Raw genomic sequence first — 9,256 nt, 5'->3', positions numbered from 1 at the left:
ACTGCAACCCCTCCTTCTCCACCTGTCTGCAGAACAAAGCAATGCTGGACACTGGCTGACAGAAGATATTAGTACAATTTTTCACTCCTCAAAAAACTCAAGACACTCACCTGTGTAAAAATTTTAAATATGCCAGCTGTTGTCTCTGTTTCTGGGTTTAAACAAAACATTTATCATAGACTCTCATCTTTTTATCATCTCACTGGTATGTCAGCAGCAAGACACTGAATAATGAACACAAAGTACTCCAGGCATCTCAGAGCAGGCAGCATCACTGCCTTACACCATGCTATCCTTGGCTATGATGCCAGTCAAACTTCTCTGGAAACCTGTTGAGCTTTGTAACATTATGCCCAAAAAGTAGTGTTTCTCTGTGTGCAGAGGTGGCTCCAGAGTCTCTTCTTTTTGGAAAGAAAATGGAAATTCTGGGCATTCAAAATTAAATACAAACCTGGTTTCCTTACTTGAAACCATTTAAACTGCGGTCAGGAATCTACAGTTCATTTCAAAATAGTAATTTCATTGCTAAAAACTCCTGACAACTCTCAAAGAAATGGGAGCTCATCAATTCTGAAACACAGACAAAAAGAGCAAGTACAGCATGTGAAGTTTCTCTCAAATGTCTCCTGATAATTATCAAGAATATGCAACTTCTAATATTTGTTAGAAAATATGTGAAATATCATATCTTGCCATGAAGTACTTGTGTCTTATGCTCTAAGTATTAACTATTAACTTATTTTAACTTACTCTACATACGAGATCAGATAAAACAGACCCTACAATGGATACACAAAGGAACGAACACCAAATAAAAACCTGACAAAGCCAACAGAAACCAATACCACCACAGACTTGCATTTTAGAAAGTGCTTTATTTCCCAGTTCTTTCTGCAATGGCTCATAAACATTATTTTTGTTTGCAATATCAAAATAAACACCAGTGTACCACCAAAAGTATTAGGCTGTAGTTAATCTCTGAAACTTCTTACCTTACTAATGTTAATTATGCTGGCTGACTTTATGGTACATCTTGTTAGCACCTGTCCCCAGTGAAATTTTTTCCATTTTTGCAGTTATTAGCTAATCTCACTAGCAATCTCTCATTTTGCAAAGGAGTTCAGAAGTCTGAAATAAGAGGAATGGAGAAACTTTTGTTCATACATTAAACTAGATGAATAAAAACATTTCACTATGAAAACATCAATCTTTTTACAATTGCAACTGATGAACCCTAGGTCATAGCTCCTGAAGATGCTAGATTTGGTTCCAGCATAGTCTGTCTTTTTTTTTTTAACATGTTACATTCACTTTGCCTGATCCAAGGAAAAATCTCAAGTTTATGGAATATTTCAGCTCAAACTATTTTTGGCAGCTATGAAACATGGATAATCATGGACTTTTCCAGAGCAGTTGGTGGCTAAATAAAAAATGAAAAATTCCTTTCCCTTTTATAAAACTTAAAAAGAAAAGAGAATTGCCATATGTATTACTTCTATGGCCCTGACATGGCCAGAAAAGCTTAACAAATAAATTATACAGCAAATAAACAGTAAAACAATAATCAATAATGAATCATACAATTGGAAGAAAATACTTGAAGTTACAGTGAAAGTACAATTCTTTCTGAAGCTCATCTAATTCATTATCAAAGAAGTCTTTTTCATCCAACTGTTCATAAACAGTTTTATGGACAACTAACAATTCACCATGTTCCCTTTAACAGAGATTCTTCCCTTTATAGTGAAATGTGAAGAGAGAAAATGAAAAGAAAATATTAATTTAGCTAATGTTAGGAAGCTATCCATCAATTTTATATTCCAGTGCCCCCATTATAAACCAGTAAGTGTGCCATGTCACCTAGTACCCTGTCTAGGTACCCTTGGTGTCCAGTGCCAGGTATTTTCCAAAGGCGGTGTAAGAACTTACATATAAAACTTACCCTCTAAAGGAAGTTCCCTTCTTAATCAGGAAAATAACCTCTGGAAAGCACAAGAATATAAATCTCATTGCCAAACTCTGCTTATTTCTTTTCCCAAAGTTAACAGCACTTTCACCCAAGATGCCACTCACCACAAACTTTGCCCCATTCTGAAGCACTGCTAGACATAACACTGAGAAAATACCACAACCTTAGCATCTGTAAGGACAGCTTTACCAAAGTATATAAAGTAGAATCTACTGCTGCAGCATCCTCTCCTCAGAATGACTCTCCCATGCTCAAACCTGTAAAAATATGTCTGGTATTGTTTTCCAGCTGAAATGTAAGGGATTAGACATGTTCCTGAGTTAATTCTCCACCTGAGATCTACTCTAGTGAAGTGAGTATGCTGAACTTGAAAGGCCTAACCAGAATACATCCAGAAATGCAATTCCTGATTCAGACAAGGTACACTACTTCTTTCACACAAAATGAGTTCTTAAAAATAAAAAATTAAAGGCAATAGTGACTTGCAGTTATCAAACAGACATCAGGATTTTCCACCGTGACTTGCATCCAGATGTAAATTCCAATATTTGAATCAATATGAGGAAAGCTAATTTAATTTATTGCCAATTAAAATGGATTAAAGCACTGAGAAACAAAAGCAAATTAAACCAGCACATTTTTGCCCTCTTTCCTCAGACTCAACTTCACACTTTGAACCCCCAGCTTCTCTGTCTCCCCTCGTCCAAGGCAGCACAAGGCAAAGAGGAATATGGGCACTGCAGTCAGTCTGTAACAGCTCCTTTCTCTTGCTCCATCACGGTCCTCTCCACAGGCTGCAGTCCTTCAGCAGAAACTCGTTCTGGCATGGCTCCTCTCCATGGACTGCAGTTCCTTCAGAAAAATCTGCACCTGCTCTGGCATGTGATCCTCTGTGGTCTGCAGGGAACACACCTGCTCTGGCACCTGAAGCAATTCCTCCCTCTCCTTCTTCTCTGACCTTGGTGCTGAGAGGACTGTTTCACCTTCCTCACTCCTCTCTGTCATGCAGCATTTTCCCTTTCTTGCAGATCCCTCCCCAGAGGTGGCCCAGCTTCACTGATATGCTCAGCTGTATCCTGTGTCCATTGCAGAGCTGCCTGGAACCAGCTGTGTCCTGCACAGGGCCACCCACACCAGGGCACCTGAACTCAACACAGAAGCACAAACTCAAAGTTGAACATTAAGAACTTCCTGGCCATCTCCTGTGCTCTCTTTCAAGATGTGCCCAAAGAGTCATTTGTGGGACACAGTAGGGCAGACCCACAGACTGATGTGGACTCACAGCAATACTTTTGTACTGATAAGGTGCTGATGCACAAAGTGCAAGACACTGCTGTCATCAGCACAGCTCTGCATTTGTGCTGACCTGTGTGGAGATGCAGGTGCAGGAGCAGAACCTGTGGCAGGTGCTTCCTCTGAGGACCTCTGGAGTGAATGGGGCAGTGGAGCTCACCCCAGTATTTCCCACTCCTTAAGTAAAATGCAATATCATCTTACATTTCAATCATGTAAGAAATCAAACTCCAGCACAATAAAGCAAAAAGGAAACCCCAAAACATGGGAAACTGAGGACTGAGAATTTTTTTAAATGAGAAATTTGTTTCTGTGCTGCTCTGAGCATGAGAAAGAGGCAACAGGAGAAAGGCAGAAAAGTAGAAAATCAGAACATGTTAAAACTATTTTCCCACTCCCAAAAAGCAATTAGTACAGTGGTAGGAGACAACAAAAAATATGGCTAGGCCAGTGAGAGGTAATTTTATGGCTTGTATTATGTGCAAAGTTAGAGATGCACTAGCACCTGACATGAAAAATCTGTGCAGCTAAGAAATTATTGTGAGGATATTGATTTTAAACCGGTAAAGCTCTCTTTCCACAGATCATCTGTTCTCAGTAGAAGTCAGATCAAGAAGGTTCCCACTTCCTCCATCTCCTTCCACGCAGAGAACACCTCAGGTGTGATAACAGCTTTGTCAACAGCCAAAACCATGGAGTTATCAGACCAGTTTGCATTCAGAAGATAACCAGCACACTGAAGATAAAAGCAAAATACACAATTACCATTCTAGCTTTTATTAGATGTGAGCTCAGAGCATACATAGTAAAAAAGTCAACAATTAAAAAGTAGTATATTAAAAAAACATTTACCATCTAAAGTGAGCCATTTCAGCCATAAGAAATTGCAATCTTCAGCTGTAACTTTGAGAGCTTTCTATCTCCTGCAAGCAGTTTTCTGCAAACTTGTCTTCCTCTTCTGTTCTCTTGACAGTTATCTGGAGTACTCTCAGAGGTAAGTGATCCTGAGAAAACAGCAAATGAACTAAGAGATAAAAGTGGAAGACAAGGGGGAAACACCTGCACACTTCTGACAACTGAAGTGTTCTCTGTTAGAAACAAAATTTCCAGTTCTCTCTCACATTTAATTTTAGCTTTAAAAGAAACAGCTATGCAAAAAAGTTACATAAACTTAACAGTGACCTGATAAAGCAAAACTGAACTTAGATCTATGATAGATTTTTAGGCCCAACTTGTGATTAATTTGCAGAAGCACTGTTAAACTGTAAGCTGGCTGTGGGGAGAAATTGAGATTTGTTTTCTTCTCACTGCTGACCAGTGTTTGTCAAGGAACATATTTAAGAAAAAGTATTGTGTAAGGGCAATGCTATGTAAAGAGCAAGAATGCCTATGTTCACCATTATATTCTTTAGTTGTTTATTCCTTCTACCAGCTCCTATTCCTAAATTAAGGACACTTGAGGGTGACTGTTCTAGGCACTCCCAACTCTCTGTGCATTTTCCACCAAGTTTTCATACACAGAGACTTCATCTTCCCTTAAGCTGGAAAGCAGAATTCCATGAGCCATCCTTCAAGAGATGGAGCTGGAAGATTTTTCTTCTGCTCAACAAGCACTGCAGAACAAAGGGGCATAGCCTCAGAATTTGTCCCTAGCTCAGATTAAGATCAAACTCACAACAGAAGGCTCTCAGTTCATGAGACTTGACTATTTTTGACACCACTGGTATCACCAAACCAATGCAAATTCCATGCACAAAGAAAATTTGTCATACCTAGAACTGATGTGCAAAGTTAGAGATGCTTTAGGATCTTAGGAAGTTAGATCTTAGGATCTTAGATGCTTTAGGATGCTTTAGGAAGTTAGGATGTCGATCAACAAAAGGTGGTTTGCAGATAGTGTTACTGACATGGTGCCACATGACCAGGTAGATCATGCAAATGAAAAAGTGCCCTCATGTGATGGGACAGGTCTTAACTATGGATTCTGATATTAGATGCAAGACACTGAACACAGCACAGATGGAAGATCACCTACAGGGGAAGAAAAGTGCCAAACCTTTCAGGCTCTGAGCATGGTGGTTTTGAGGGGTAGTTTGGAATGCTTCATGTTCTGGATAAAAAAGAAAAAGAAAGTGAAAAGGCTTTGGTTATTTTAGGAAAAATACAACAATATTAAGTTAAAGCTTACTCTGTAAAAAGTGTATATCTGGAAGGACTCTGGATAAAAGCTCTCTGCTGTTTCTTTATAAAACAAGCTTTCATTTACTTTAATAAAATGCACAGAGACAATAAAAAGATCAAGGAGGTGCCACTGGCCTACAGTTTCAGTATGACATGCAAAGATGGCAATGTATGAATGAGTATTCATTAACATTTTAGGACACACTCATAAAAACATTGAGATCTGTCAAAACACTAGGCATTTTGTTGAACAGACCAGAGAGAGTCAGCAATAATACTAATATTCTGAAAAGGAAGATTTACTTTAATTCTCTATTGGATAATCTTCTTCCTCCTACCAAAGAAAGTGCATTACATAGAAGTCATATCATCAAACTTTAATCTCCTCTGTTTCATTCCTGCAGGTCCTCTCACAAGATCTTACACACCTTCATGCTCTCCTTGTTCCTTGAAGGCTTGAAGAACTTCTCGAGTGGGCAAGCAGAAAGAACAGCTATGTCAGCACAGAGACAATCACTGTTTGTCCAGGCTGCTTTCAGGACTAGCACAGAGAATGTCAGTCTGGCACAAGGACACTGGCACTGAACTCCCTCTCTTACTCATCTGCCAACACACACCTCTGTTTCTGGCTCTCCTACTGCCATTTGAATACCACACCCAATTATGTTTTAAATAGTATCTACAGACAGAAACTGTTCTCCAAAGAGCAGAACTATTCCTATGATCCTTCCTGGAGCCACTGAACTGTCAACACTTGACCAAGGGAGAGCGTTGAAATGTTTACAGTATTTTAGTGGCAGTTTATGCTGTATTGACACCGTCCTGCTGTAGAAATCCAGACAAATTAGACAAATGTCCAAATGGCAGATCCAATAGTATGTAAGCTTTTGCCCTCTAGTTCCTTCCTAGTGAGGACCCAGAAATCAACTCTTGTGAAAGCACTATACTACAAACAGATTTTCATGATGAGCCATATCAATCCCTGTTAGAAAAAAGATCAGGAAGAGTGAGAAATTTAATTTGCTTCGAACAGCATGCTCTTGTTTAAACAGGCAGAATGTCATTAACAGAAGCCAGTACATGCCAAATGACCAACTGAGCCATGCTGCAGAGAGTGAAGGATGGTTGTAGTAAAAACATGAATTCCAATTACCCAAGTTAAAGATCTGACTACGTGTGCCCTAAAATATCTCCATCATTTTACCATTGATAAGTGGTTTATAATTAAATAATTAAAATAATTAAAATGGTATTCAAGAACTATGTGCAAACATCTATAGTCATATCTCCATTTTATTTTGAGGTACATACATCTATTTATGTATACATATGTATTTTAAAACCACTAATTATCCAAAGGTAACTTGTGTGAGTGGCTATCATATACATGCAAGGTGTCTTCTATCTATCAGAGGCTAACAGACTACTGATGAGAATTACTCCCACAGCTCCTATTTTCCTGTCCAGGGAAGACTCCTTAGGATGAGGACACTCCTTGTAAAGCTTTCCATGCTTTTAAAACCCCTTCTGTACAAAAACAGGACGGGGTCCTAGTTGACAAACATGTACCAATAGTTTGTATGATACAGCAGTACTATTTATCATCACTCCTTTGAAGACTCTCTAGAAAACACTTCAAATCCCTTCAGAAAATAAACATTTCATTTGTCATGTGCATCAGAAATGGAATGGGATACTAAGATGCAAGAGCTTATATTTGAAAAAAAAACCAAACACATGCACACACACTCCTGTTATTTGCTCTTCCCTCCTTTCCCCCCCGGATCATACCTTAGCTGCTGTTGTTGGATAGGCCAGCTGGATAGCTTCTGACCTAAAAAATTAACACCACCTGTTTTACACAAGGCTTGCTTCATTCATTAATGAGGTTTTGGGGAGAAGATAATTGTTACTGACGGGATAGGCTCTGAAGTCTATTCCTATGAGAGCTTTGTTCAGAAAGGCAAGGCAGATCAAAGATGATTTTCTTATCAGAGACCCATAAAGAGAAGTAACCTTTCCTACCACCATCCTCAGCTGTATCACACTTTCTATCCCTAATGGAACAGAATCTTCCTACCTAAACATCTGAGAACCTATCTGCTTGAATAGGCTTAAGGGAGAAAATTGCACGTTTGCCAACAGACAGACAACAGGCATCTACTATCCACAGCCAGAAACAGGAATTCAAGTGGTATGAAAGAGGCCAGCCCTAACAGCTGGCAGAAAGCATCCTTTCCTCCTTGTTTTATCAAATCTTTTCAGTTGCTGTGAATGTAAATGGTCTGTGAAATGGGGCTCCTTCATACTCATCCCAGTAATGATGATAACTCCCTAAGCAGGCAAGTAAAAAACCTTAATGCAATTTAAAAGAACATATGTACTTATGATTGTGGGGAAGGAGGGAGAAAAACTGATGGGGCAAAGCTCACCAGTGTTTACCTGTGCAGTGAACTCAGCAGCTCCTTCAACAGTCCAACAGTGAAACACTGAGAATTGGAGGGCCTGAGGGCATGGGGTTTCTGTGGAAGCCTTAATAAGTGTGAAGAAAGAGACATTTGGGCAGATACTGAGCTGCAGTCAGTGGGATGAGAAAAGCAGCAGGTTAATTCAGTTGGAAAGAAAAGATTTGTTTTCCTTGGTAACAGGTAAAGAAAGAGAGTCTACAGCCCTGGGCTGAAGCTCCAAGAGGAGTTTCTTCTTCATATCAGAAGCTAAGAATGGGCACCTCAGGCTATGGGGAGTCATTTATCGGCCTCTGGTGCTGACCAAAACTCAAGCAACTTTTCTGTTTTTAAGGGCAGGGCAGGCTTCCCTTCTCTTCATACCTTTAAATTCCTACCAGTAACTCACACTATCCACTACTGGCATATGGATAGACTCAGGAACTGCATTGAGCCCTTGGGCTCTCAACACCAAAACCCCTCAGGCACAGCCCCTATCAGCCCTCCCAGCAGGATCCTTGCTTTTCAGGAACCTGAAGAAGTCCTTCCACCTGAAGCTTCTCCCTGAAGCTGTCTTACTTGTTCTCCATCATCCTTAAAATCCACTGCGCTGAAAGAGCTCTTGCATTTCTCCCCACGAGCCCCCATAGCCACAAAGTAGACCAGTACTTTAAAAGAACAAGTAGTTTACATTTGAATAGGAATATTATACATTAAGTTACTATAAAAAAATATACATACACATATATACACAGACATTTGTGCCTCTAAATTTTGTGGACTATACAAATAATTTTGTACCACAAAAAGCACTCATTACCAGTATTGGTTTCCATCCAAGAGGCCTCCGGTCTTGAATGAGAGCTATAGATGTATACCTTTTTACACCTTCTCTACATTTTACCAAAAGGTTATCTTTCCATGCACACGCAGAAGCACATCTCTTCTTGTAAAGCAACCAATCACTTTTACAGACAACCAACAACAATAACTGGATAGGATAAGTGGATAGGATAACCAAGGATAACTGGAGAATCAGTTGTTCATTTACAGTACTGTTGAAGGTCAGGAATTCTAGATTTTCAAAATAAGTGCTTGCACACAACAACCACAAGAAAAAAGTAAACATCTGCAATTCCAACACAAAGTAATAACCAAGTACTTTGCATCAAGCTACATAGATTACTCTGAAAAATCAGCCTTGAGTACTCTAATTCAGCAACTTTAACCATTGAACATGGCAGCATTTACTTCTCATTTTTTTCAGATACATAACAGTCTTCTCTGTAAAATATAGGTGGATATCAGTAAACAAAGGCATTAAATCAAATATAGAGACTGGACATGGGGGTGAGTTCATATTCCTCCT

At 39.3% G+C, this 9,256-nt stretch overlaps 1 protein-coding gene across 6 annotated transcripts in view; it reads right to left on the bottom strand.

Moving 5' to 3' along the window:
• Window positions 1-855: 855 nt before the first annotated feature.
• CARF (calcium responsive transcription factor) overlaps window positions 856-9,256 on the bottom strand; it is a 34,095-nt gene continuing 25,694 nt past the window's right edge. For 4 of the 6 annotated variants that reach the window (XM_036386680.2, XM_054515417.1, XM_036386681.2 and 1 more), the window contains 3 exons: window positions 5,319-5,372; window positions 4,115-4,266; window positions 856-3,998 (listed from right to left, as the gene is read on the bottom strand). The gene's annotated coding sequence lies outside the window, so the exon portion shown is untranslated. Of the gene's footprint in view, window positions 3,999-4,114; window positions 4,267-5,318; window positions 5,373-5,871; window positions 5,908-7,234; window positions 7,278-9,256 lie in introns of all 6 variants that reach the window. The other 2 variants (XM_036386679.2, XM_054515418.1) reach the window with 2 other exon arrangements.

Source organism: Molothrus ater, chromosome 7, assembly GCF_012460135.2.
Source record: "Molothrus ater isolate BHLD 08-10-18 breed brown headed cowbird chromosome 7, BPBGC_Mater_1.1, whole genome shotgun sequence".
NCBI lineage: Eukaryota > Metazoa > Chordata > Aves > Passeriformes > Icteridae > Molothrus > Molothrus ater.
Note: the sequence above shows the minus strand (reverse complement) of the source record. Positions and strands in the feature narration are given on the sequence as shown.